Source organism: Arvicola amphibius, chromosome 3 (assembly GCF_903992535.2).
Source record: "Arvicola amphibius chromosome 3, mArvAmp1.2, whole genome shotgun sequence".
Taxonomy (NCBI): Eukaryota; Metazoa; Chordata; class Mammalia; order Rodentia; family Cricetidae; genus Arvicola; species Arvicola amphibius.
In genome coordinates this window covers 13,383,086-13,396,320 of record NC_052049.1, presented here as the reverse complement: position 1 = coordinate 13,396,320, position 13,235 = coordinate 13,383,086, and positions in this window count along the sequence as shown.

The following is a 13,235-nucleotide window of genomic DNA, read 5'->3' as shown; positions in this document are numbered from 1 at the left end:
GGGAGAGAGGGAGGGAGGGAGGAAGGGAAAGATGAAACGAGGTAGGGAGATTTTACTTCAGTATACTTTAGGCTAAAATGAAAAATTCTTTGGTTTCCTTGAATAATGGACTAAATTATTATAGAATGACTGCATACAGAGAAAGAATGTACCAACTATATTTTGAATGTTTACAGAATTAGAATAAAGAAAAGAAGAAAATATAGAGGTCAAATAAATAATGATGTAGCTTTCCTTTTTAATCTCATTATGTAAGTATATTTTGTGAATTAAAACTTGAGATGGAAGATGCTTATCTTCCTTTCATAAGAACAGTATCTTCACTTTCTTATTTATTTTCAGCAGCTTACAACTGCTAAATTGAAATAATACCGTATTGGATCAGGAAAAGAGAATATAAAAGAAAGAAAAAATAGGTAAATAATGGAAAACAACTTCCCATCCATCCTCAAAATCCTCACAGAGAAACCATACATCATTTGTATGTTCTTTCAAATTTGTGCTCAGTCCTCTCAGACATAAGGGATTCTACGTTACCAGAATCAAGTTGTTTTTCCTCTTACTGTTCCATTTGAGATAAAAAATGTTTTAAGTATGTAGAAAGATTTCTATTTCTCTACAGAAAATGTCTAATATTTTGTAAAAATCATTATGAACAATCAAGAGGCTATCACTGCCTGCCACTGAGGAGTAGTGGAGCACCTTCCTTTATAATGGCAGAGTAGACAGCAGCACTTCCTCAAGCCTCCAATGGCAGGGCTCAGACATATTTTCGGAAGTCTACTGAGGTTACACACTTTCAAGAAACATTTATTCATTAATGAAAGTGTGTCTTCCTGACACTGTGCTGTTTTCTTTAAGTGAGTTGTCATCAGCAAGAATAGCTTCTTTAAGGAGGACAGTCTTTTTAGCACTCTTTGTTAATGACCAATTTGTCTTCATGAATGTCTATATCAACACTGTTCCATCCGTGATCTGGAAAACAAGTTTTACAGGAAATATTGCAAACCTGCTTCTTGATACATAAAAATAATGGTTTAGCGCAATAGACTAATCAAACTATAATTTGGACTGCTATAGATCAATATAAGTTAGTTTTTATGCTTTTTATTGAGCTCTACATTTTCCCCTGCTCCCCTCCCCCTTAACACTCCCCCAAGGTCCCCATACTCCCAGTTTATTCAGGAGATCTTGTTTTTCTCTACTGCCCATGTAGATTAGATCTATGTATGCCTCTCTTGGGGTCCTCATTGCTGTCTAGGTTCTCTGAGACTGTGATTTGTAGGATGGTTTTCTCTTTGCTTTATGTTTAAAAATCACTTATGAGTGAATACATATGATAATTGTCTTTCTGGATCTGGGTTACCTCACTCAATATGATGTTTTTATCTTTGGAAAGAATTTTATTTTAAAACATTTGATGCAAGAAATGTAGATCAGAGGATAAGTGGTCAGAAATCCTCAGATGACAATTTCTGTTACACAAACACAAATACAAAATGTAGGGAGAGTTTCATGGCTATAATCTCATCTCCAGATGTAATCATCTGCATAAGGAGATTCTTTATGTTTCTCAAAAGAGTGTTGCTTATTTATATATTTTTGAGGCAAGGTCTCACTATACTGTTTCCCTAGGTGGCCTTGAATACACTGTGAAAACCAGACTTATCTCAAACTCACTGAGATCCATTTGCCTTTGCTGTTATTGTGTTGTGGCTAAAAGACATGCATCACCATGCTGGGCAAAATAATTACTTGTTCGTTGTTAGTGTTTTGGTTTTGTGATGGTGCTTCAGATTCAAGTCAGTACTCTCTCCTTATACTATTTCCTTCTCCCACAAAAATTATGAATGGAAAAAGTGATGAATAAATACGCTAAACAAAAGGAAATCAATCTGCCACTATAGTGATTTGTGGTCTTGCTACCTGGAGGCAGAACCATGTGAGAAGTAACAGTTTCCCACAGAATCCAATGCAGAGCAGATTGTGAACCTAAGTAAGTTCTTAGAAGCTGCTATTTGTAATAATAAATAATTACTAAGACTTAATCAGTACACACTATATTCACTAACTCACATGAAAAACCATGAATCTTGTGAAATATTCTTCAGACAATATTTTCTCCAATTAAGTGAGAAAATGAGACATATTCTTTCCTTGAATAAAATCTAGGCTTGGCTCTGGTGCCTCCCAGACAGGTACTAACCTTGTTTTTGCAAATGCCTTTTACTGTCCTTATACAAAACCACCTTTGTAATGCCCAAAACAACTTGAATTGTTTTCATATTTATTTCAGTGTGAAACACTTTCATAGTAGGGAATTTATGAGTCTTAAATGTTTATTTTCCTAAAAAGGAGACTTTTTAATGAAGTGATTATTAACTATTCACAGGGTTAAAATTTTAAAATCATTTAAAATTCAATTGCTCAATGCTGGTCCACATAAACCCTAAAGAACACCTACACAGCATCACCCCTCATCCCGAATATTTACCAACAAATGTCTCTCATTTAGCTTTATAATCCTAGACTTCCTTAGAGCTTGGACTTGCTAGGTAAACTCTGCTGCAACTATGAAGATCTTAAGTAGCATTAGGAAATGTCAGTTTTCCCAAATTATCAGTAAGAAAGCTGCTAAAATGTGTCCACTCCAGACACCCACAGCACAAAGGGCAGCCCAATACCACTGATATTACAATTTTAATAATGCCTGATGTTTGAAGTTCAAGAAAACAACTAAATCTTTTTATTACAGTGCCATGAGAGGTAATGTAGTTTAAAAATATTTTGTATTACAATTTAGCTTATGTTGGAAAAACAAAAAATGGAAATGAAACACTAAGTAGCAGAAAACACAAGTTGGAAGAAAAATAAACAATTGAGCCAAGAAAACCAAGACTAAAACAAATGAGTTAAACTGGTAGCTGACTGTGGGCCATGTTGTTGCTCAAAGGATGCACGGTCATACAAATATTCTCTTTTGCCCTTGCTACCCAGGTCTATAGAAAACAATTCCAAAGTTTATTTGATGGTGAGTAAACAGCAAAACAAAAAATGCATTCTCTGACTACTTAACAAAGTTATTCTAAATTAGAAGCATGTTTCAGGCTTGAATACCATATTGTGCCAAATTTTATAAAGCAGTTTTTGTGAAGTTGAATTCACATGTATACTTTTTTCTTATCTTCCAAAGAAATGTAGTGTATTATTATCTCCATTCCATCTTCTTGAAACACTGCCATTTAAGATATTAACTTTCAAGAAACAAAGGAGAAAGTTATGGTAATCTACTAATGCTTAGAAACAAAAGGTTGATAAAGCAAATATGTTCCTTCTAAAAGTCAACCAAATGAGGCAATTAGTAGAGTACAGGATGTCAGAAATGGAAAAAAATATGGAAAGAAATTATGTTTGTATCTATTTCTATTGTAAAAATAGAATAAAGGATAGTATGAAAATAGGGAATTATGTATGAATATTTTCAATTTATGAGCAATAAAATTCTTATCCCTTCTTAGCTTTGTGGCTAAGGTTACATTACAATAAATTCCACGTGCTATTGTTACATACAAATTCAAAGAAGAAAGAGAAAAGGGGAGTATTGATTTTGACATATTATTAAGGAAGTTGAAAATGAACGGGAACTACAGAGACAAGTATTACCAACAGAATACAAGAGATAGAAGAAAGAATCTTAGACACTGAAGATACTATAGAGGAAATAAACTCAAGTTATTTTTAAAGATTTAGTTTTTCATGTATTTTATCTGTGAGTCCTTTGTCTTCAAGCACACCACAAGAGGGAATCAGATCCCATTACAGATAGTTGTAAGCCAACATGTGGTTGCTAAGAAGTGAACTCGGGTCCTCTGGAAGAGCAGCCAAGTGCTCTTAACCACTGAGGCCTCTCTCATGGCCCTGTGCTGAATTTTTGAAGGGTCATTTAAAAGAAGTTTCTATAAATAACAATGATGAGAAATCAATATGAAAAATGTTGTAGAATTGGGGCTGGCATTCCAGCTCAGAGTTTAACAGCACATCCGGTTCCTGTAGAGGATTAAAGGTATTTTTCTAACACCATTGAAGAACGTCTTCATAGTGCCTGTAACTCCAGCTCCATTGCATTTCACATGCTCTCTGCATAGCTGTACTCATGAGTGTACATGCTCCACATTGAGAAACACACATGCACATACCTCAAAATAAATCTTAAAAAAAAATAAAGAATGCTTCAGGGGAAAAGAACTGAAGTAAGGTGAGCTGGGTGGTTTTATGTGTTAACTTGACACCAGTCAGGGTCATCATATTAAGAAGCCTCAGCTGAGGAAATGCCTTCTTGAGATGAAGATGTAAGACATTTTCTCATTTAGCAATCAGTGGGGGAGGGCTCAGGGCTTGGTGGGTGGTGTCATCTCTGGGTTGTTGGTCCTGGATTCTAGAAGAAGGTCTGTTGAACAAGCCATAGGAAGCAAGTCAGTAAGCACCTCCATTTTCTCTACATCAACTCCTGCCTATGGGATCATGTCCTATATCTGTTCTTGTCCTGACTTCCTTCAGTGATGAAAATCAATGCTGAAGCGTAAGCCAAATAAACTCGATCCTTCCCCAACTTGCTGTTATGGGATATTTGTATACTTGATGAAGATCATTGGTATAATAAAATCTGAATGCCAATAGCAAGGCAGGAGGTATAGGTGGGGCACGCAGGCAGAGAGAGGACGCTGGAAGGGAAGAAGGTAGAGTCACCAGTCAGAAACAGAAAGGAAACAGGAGATGCAGCATGAAAGGGATGTAATGCCGTGTGACAGAATTTAGATTAATATAAATGGATTAATTTAAGTTATAAGAGCTAGTAGGGACAACCCTAAGCTAAAGGCCAAGCCCTCGTAATTAAAAATAAGTTTCTGTGTTATTATTTGTGAGCAGGTGTCTGATAAGAAAGCACAGCAACAACTTGTTTTTTGATTATGGTGTTTGGTCAAAGCAATAGAAACCATAACTAAGATAATGGGCAATTCAGAAATAGTTATTAGACCTCCTCAGGTGTGATGGTAATGAAAATCATGAATTCTCTTCTTAGGGGAATAAGAAAATGTATACTAATCTCAGTGGGTTTATTGCATAAGTGATGTTGAAGGATATAGAAAACAAAAGCAAATTCTTAAGGACTAGAAATCACCTGATACAGGATATTATCGAGAAACTAGTGGAAACACTGGGGACGTATAACTGGATCTTTTATGTGTATCAGCAAAGACAAAAATAAGCCTGCTATACTTAGCTCAAAACAGGACCACATCCAAATGGATTATCCCTATTCTAAATAATCATATCTCATTTGCATGGAGCATTTGTGCAGTGAGAAATCTTACTAAAGAGATTCTCTTTGGGGCTTCCAAATTAGATCAATTTAACTCACAGACTCTTAGATTGCTACATGAATGTTAGCTCATTCATCAGTAAAAATGAGTCTTGAATAGTATAACTGGGCCATAGAAGAAATTAATTAAACTAAAGCCCAGAAGCCAAGCTGAACAAATTTTGCCACATCAAGGCTTTTTCTTGTTTATCAGATTAAGCGTTTAATATAGTCACCTCTGCTTTGCTTCAGAATGTTGAAGTCATCACACAGGAGACAGCTAACTTTCAAGGAACAATCAAAAATCACTTTGGGTCTCCCTAAGATATCATTTTCTCTAGACTTGTGATGAGAGAAGCCCAGATCTAGTTTGGTAGAATACTTGGAAAGAGGAGTCAAAAAAATATTCAGCTTATTACAATGAAAGTAATTCAAGCCATTTCTTATTTCTGTTTTATTTATTTATCCGTTTGTCTAGCATTTATCCATGTAATATCTCTATCAACATAATGATATATTGAACTTCATGTGTGATTCATAGACTAAAATAATGTAACCTGCAAGAAAAACATAATTTGAAGCCAGATTAAATATTTGCTGCTTTGGTTGCTGAAGACAGCCTATTCTTTTGTCTGACATCAATATATTTCTCTGAGTACAGGAGCTTGTAAATTCTGCATACATTTGAATGCAATATATGTTGTTAATATTTGTGTTTGGCATGACTTCACAGAATCTCCTGAAAACTACAGTGCTCACTGTTTTCAGGTTTAGAAGACTAACTGTGAATGTGTAGAACATTATACTTCCAAACCTTTGTTACAAGATCAAACAAAATAAGTTGATATTTTCCTTACAGCCTACACACACACATACCTCCACTTTTCCATTTAGCTTTCCTTACTGCTATTTATTTATTTACTTATTATTAATTGATTGATATTGTGGAAAATCCATTTAAGCATTGCTTAAATAATTAAAGGGTACATAAATTCCAATCTATGTTCTTTTTAAGGAACCAGTTCCAAAACCTCTCTGTTTTCATTGCTGTGAATTTACACTAGCAAATATCTGTGCCAGGAAACTTGCTATTTTCTTTTGGCCACCACAAAGCCCTGAAACTATAATTTTCAGAGTGCATGAGATCTAAGATGATACATAGTTCTTGATATTGTTATTTTTGTGAACTCTAAAGAAAAGTTCAAGGAAAGAAACTTTAGAAGGTAGTTGAGAAGTTAATGATAGTGCAGTTGGCTGATGGTAAGGACACAAAGAAAAGTGCTAAGGGGACCATTATTTGTTTTGTCCTTAGGTAGTAATGTATTGTTAATAGAGCTGTGTTGGCCAAAAAGGTGGTTCATGCATAAAAGCCATGAAGACATAGAATATTTCTGGCATTTGAGAAATTCAGTAGAGAGAGCCGCTCATCCTTAGTCCACACAAACCTTGGAAATGCTCATTCTGCAATCAATAAAGGAGTCAGCAGCAACAGGGTAAATCAGCTTGCTGGTAAGAGGAAACACAGCCAATAAGCAATAGGCAAGACATCCTTCTTCTGCCCTGCCTTTTCAATCTGAACTGCTACCGAAATATACTATCCAAAATTAGTGGGGATGGAGGTGAGGCTTCCAACATCATTGGGAATTGGGACAGCTCTTAACCTGAGGCTCAAGTAGTAATAATTTGTGGCCAGTTGACATAAAGCCAACTACAAAATCCTGAAATCCTAAGCCAGAAAGCTACAATACACATTTTTAGAGAGGACTCACATGCTTCTTATCATGTGTAGAACTGTGTCCTGGAAGACAAAATGTCCCCTTTCCTACTCCTGCTACTTCTACCACAACCCCCACCAGACATCAGACTACAAGAACTGTGGTCTTTCATGATTTCATTACTTGGACATTACCATACTTTGAATTGCTACCTTGAAGATTAAGACCCAAATTCAATTTTAGAAGACCTGTCATTTCAGAGATGTTTTATTCATACTATTTAAACAAGGTTTCATTCTATAGCTCAGGCTTGTCTCGAAGTAACTCTATTGTGCAGTTTGACTTTGAATTTGTAATGCTTCTGGAGCAGCCTCCCAAATGCCGGGATTGCAGGTATGGACAAGCCTGACCTCTAGGCTAGCATATATATATATATATATATATATATATATATATATATATATATATATATATATATATATAGTAGGACAGCCATGCATTCTTTTGATCTCCTTAAACAAAGATATAAAACTATTTTGCAACCACACATGCTTCTCTGAAGCGTGTATTCAGTGGTTACTCTAAAGTTATGGTTTGAGAAATCTCAATCCCTGACCACAATTTCATTCAAGGAGATCTTAAATTAAGATATGCTGCAAAATATTTCCATGGATCGGCTGTGTTGATTTCAATGTGTTAGTCAGAGCTCTAGGCTCTGGAGGTCACTATGTGATGCATTTGTCCTATGCAGCTAGAGCTAATGATACTAAAGCTTCAAAACTTCATCACTTTGGCAGATGTTTCAGAATTTTCTTATTTTTGAACATATTAAGATATATTGAAAAAACGAAATAGCTATATAACAAATATAACTGATAAATATTAGTTCTTAGCTTATGCTCTATTCATTAAAGTCTCTACTGGATTCAAGGATTTTGTTTTCTATGTTACACATTACAAAGTATCTCAATTTCTAAGCAGTTAAGATTGATGTATAAGCTTTGAGGTTCTATACTTCTGTAAAGATACCCCCACTTGCCTCTCTCTCTTTATCCCTCCCTCTACCATTGGTCTGTCCCTCTAAATATTAACATGATCACTATCCTGGATTTTCAAAGCACATGAACCCTAGGATCTTTAGAATGCCACAAGGATTAATATCCACGGAGAGAGAGAAATTTAGAAACATCTCTGGAGCATGGTCAAGATATGCAAGGTGAGAGTGTAAAGTGTTACCTAAGATAGGGATGTTGATTAGATTGTAGAAGTTGATCCTAATTCCTAGCTAATTTAAGGACTTATGGACATTGAGTACTTTCCTTGGTTTCTGTTTTTTTCTGAATATGCATGTTTTTATTATTTAAATTAGTTGATGCCTAGGCAATTAACAGCATATATATTTCCAATAAAGTTTAAAGAAAATACAGGCAAGGTATTTGGTGGAGATTGGGGGGTTATATGGGAGTGTTTGGAGAGAGAAAGGGAATGGGAAAATGTAATTGTATTTTAATTTTAAAAAACAAGAGTAAAAGTACATTGTTTCATTGTGGTCATTTCTTGTTTGTTTCAATTTAAGGGAGTTCTGTGGTTAATACAAGGGGTGGACTTATTAGATTAACCAATAAATTATAAATCAATGTATAATAAACTATCTATATTTCTATAGATATATATTTTCCCTTTGCTTTTAAGGTACTATTTACTCCTGGAGAAGCTACAGTTCTCATAAGTATAAATTAAGAACATCATTTGAAGAAGACCACTTGATGGTTTCTCAAATAAGAAATGATGTGAAATACTTCCACACAGTACTTATTTATGAATATATTCAGGAACAAATATCATACTGAGTCAAGTTCTTCTTTTATTTCAATGGGTATAAATATAATAGCTGTAATAAAATTTCAACATATACTCTGAGTGAGAGAAGCTATGAAGTCAGTGTTTTCCTCTTTACCTAATCTCAGCTGTTATTTTCATTTACATTTTAATTTTTTTTATTTTTGGAATTAATACAATTTCTTCATTTCCTCTTACCTTCTTTCCCCTCCAACCAAACCCTCTCATGTTCCTGTTTTTGCTCTCTTTTAACTATCTGGTACATTTTTCTTTAATTGTGTATGAGTGTGTGTGTTTATGCATATATACACATATATAATATATACATATATTTATATGTATCTGAATAAATCTATATGTAATATATATTACTACACATTTAATTGTAACCTCCTCCTTTCTCAAAAAGGATTTTACTTATACAAGTCTTTAGGGGTAAACACTTGTCAATAGATAATCAATTGTTTTGTTCTATACTATACTATACTGCTATACTATACTATACTATACTATACTATACTATACTATACTACTCAAAGCATCCTTTATATTTCTGTGCTTCTTTGTCCAGGTTTGAGGCCTCACTAGTCTTCCTAGTACATGTTAGTATACATATTGGTATACTTATTATTCACCTCATGTGGAGGTATTCACCATAGTGAAAATTCATTTGTATAGATTTGGACATTTCTGGGAAAGAATATCACAGTAAAGTTTCTTATCCACTGTCCTTTGAATTCTTTCTGCTTCTCCTTACTATGATTCTTGTGCCCTATGTGCAAGAGTTTTATTGTAGATGTATCTATTGGGACTGGGCTCATAAGTCTGCATTTTTACTTCTTATGGTTTTCTCTAATATTCCCTGTATTTTTTCCAATTAAGTTTCCCTTCTACATTTACCTGTGGGTAAAAGGACAAATATTTAGATACTTGCTATGAATTATTATGGTTTATTACAATGCTGGTCAAGTGATTGTTTTCATTGTTTTTCAGTACTGTTTGTTCCAGACATCCCTCAAATTTGGCAACATTAAAGTAGGTCACTTATTTTAGCCGCTCCTACACATATATAGTGTTGTATTAATTCATTTTTACTTTTTGTTCATTTGCTGAAATTTTGTATTTGCTATACTACACTAGGTTTAAAATGTATTCTGATGAAATATAACTTTCTACTGTGGTTTACTTTGTTATCTTAATAAATTTAAGTGTGTTTTATACATTGTATACAATTCCTCTAATTTATAGTTGTTTTACAAGTATATTCTCTCATTGATATACTGCATGTTTATTTTCTTAATATTATTCTTTAGGGAGTTCATGCAAACAATTTATGACTGAATAATAGTGTCTAATTTTTCAAATTGTTGATTCATGTTTATGAAATTATGTATTAAAACAACCCAAAGAGAATTATCTCACATTTATTTTCAAAATTTACAGTTTTAGATTATATATTCTGGGCTATTATATATATTGAGAATTTTGTATTCCTGGGTAGACATTAAAATTAGTGGTTTTCTGAAAATAATTTTTTATTATCATTTGTTGTAAAGACTTTTTTCATTTTTGAATTCTACTATACATCGTCGAGTCTGCTTTATTACAATGTGTGATTTGTCTCACACACACACACCAAACTCGTCAATGATAAGACTAAAGATGAGCTTTACAAAGATGGAACAAAGGATGCCTTCACAACACCAGGAGATTAGAAAATTAACTGGTCAGGAAGTTTCATTAGAGCATGGCACAGAACATGACAGATGAGGAGTACTTAATTTCTCTTGTTTTAATTTCTTTTTCACTGAATCTTGTGAATTCAATGCAACTTAATTAAGCAATAGAAGTACAGTTCTGAAATTATATTCTATTATATCATTAGGGTGAAGGATTTAGTGAATTGTTTGTGTGTAATGAATTGATAAGCAGAAAATTTTCATTTGAAATATGACAATTTTTTTCTCAACAGGAAAAAAATCTAAGAAATATATTTAATTAATTACAAAGGTTGACAAGGAGAGACCTGCAATTGTTAATTAAAATGAAATAAATCTTACCTTCCACAAACTTTGGAAACACCCAGGAATGATAAGCCATATGAAGGAGTTGCAAGGGTAGTGTTGGCTGTTAATTTATGACCTGATTGTGCTTTTTCTTCCTTGGTGAAAATAAGTCTCAGGTAATCCTAGCTAAACCTTGGGATAGTGATTACCCTGAACAGTCAACTTGATTGGAACTTAGATTATCTGGGCGAATCATGCACTGGCTTCTGAGGGGAGGATATTTTCAAAATAAGCCTACACTGAGTCTAGGTTGTTCCATATGAAAAGAAAAAAAAGTGAATAAACAAGAAAGCCAGGTGAATACTGCCACCGCCTCTACCCTCTCCTACCATGATGGCCTGAGACTTAGAATGAGTGAGACAGAATATAACTTCCTCCCTTGAGTCATTTCTGCCTCTGAATGTCATTACTTTTATGTTGTGCATTCCTCTCTCACCATACATCCTGTAATTTATGAGAAATGTAACCAATAAGTGCCTCTTATTCAATGTCTTCATACCAGATTGCTAAATCATATTAGTGGAAGGCTACATACAAGAGAACCATGGCAATGTGGTCAAAATCTCATGACAAAAACAAGCAAAGACCACAATCTAAGACTAGTCAAAGTATATTAGTATTTCTGGTATCTCAAATACACTGTGTGTTCTCTGCTATAAGCAATTCACACACACACACACACACACACACACACACGACACCCATACACATGCTTGCAGACACATATATGTACACCCACATGCATGCAAAACACACAAACTATTTCAAAAAAACTAAAAGATAATTTTGTCTATACTGAGCATCTTATCTTAGTGACATGTATTGGGTATGATGAAGGAAAGTTGGCCTCTAAGGGAAAATAATGGTAAGCCATGGTTTGTGTATTATGAAGATATTGTAGAAGGTAAGTTGTCAGAGAAAAAATGAGAACTGATGTCAGTATCATATTTCCTAATTTGACTTCTTTTTTATAATGTCTATATTCATTACTTTAATATTACATTACTTAATTTAATAAAGTGTCCTTCGATTTATACAGCATCTCCTTGAAGGATTGATTTCAATGGAACTTGTAATTTTACAATTCTATTTGTCAAAACTACATATTTAAAGTAGCTTAATTTTACTGTATATGACTCATATGATTCTCCAACCCAATTTTAATGAACAATATGTTCTTTCCATTTATATACTACTTTGGCAGGGAACCAAATTAATCTCGGATGAAAAAAATATTTTCGTAAGTTCAAATGAAAGTAAATTTCCTGTATATCAGCTGCATCTATTTATGAAAATGTAACTGGGGCTTGTTGTCATCCATCATTTCAGAAGAAGGAAAGTACAAAATCCTCAAGAGATAAATAGCCCTACTCAGTGGTAGAAATCACCAGAAAAAACTCAACTAGACTGAGTCTTTATTAGAAAATTTCTCCAAGTCAGGAATGTAAACATATTCATTCACTCATAGAAATATTTTGATCCACTCTTAAAGGTATGCCACGTTCTAGGACATGCTATGGACATGCTATAAAGGCGAAGATACCCGGATGTTAGCCTGAAGAGCACAGGTGTCATTTTGTCACTAGTTTGAGCCCATATTCCATGTGTCCCTTTAAACATATGCAGGACTCACTGGAACCCTAAGGAGAACAGGGACAAGTGTGAGTGACAGGCAATCTGAAAAGTTATAAAGCCATGCAGTGCAAATGCTGCTGGCTCTGCAGTTTGCTACTGGGAAATCATGACAGGTATGAGTCTGCAGTGGCTCTCTTAATGTAAGTTTCATTTCAAAGGGACCACTTTATCATATTGAGTAAGACAACTGAATTATAAAAAGTAATATAAGAGTAAAAGAGGTAGAGAAAATATTTGGAGATGTCAAAGAAAGAACAGGATTATTTCTCTGATTCTGGATAGGAAAACTTGTAAATTCATATAGTTTGGGACTTTTGCAAGCAAGGGTTTTGAAGTTGTCTAGAAGACATTAATGTTTACTGTTATATACAATGCTGGCCATCTATCAGCACAAAAGGCTTGGATGTACAGCATTTGTGCTGGGATTTCTACACTGCTCAGTGTGTACTCAAAACAAAGGAAGTGAAACCCCTGTCTTCAGGGCATTTAGATTCAACAAGAAAAACACATAAATGAACAAATTGATACTTGTAACATATTCTGAGAGTTAACGTCTTAGATCAGAGTCTAAACATAGTTATTGATGATGTGTTAACTGGCATTCATCATCAGAGCAAAAGA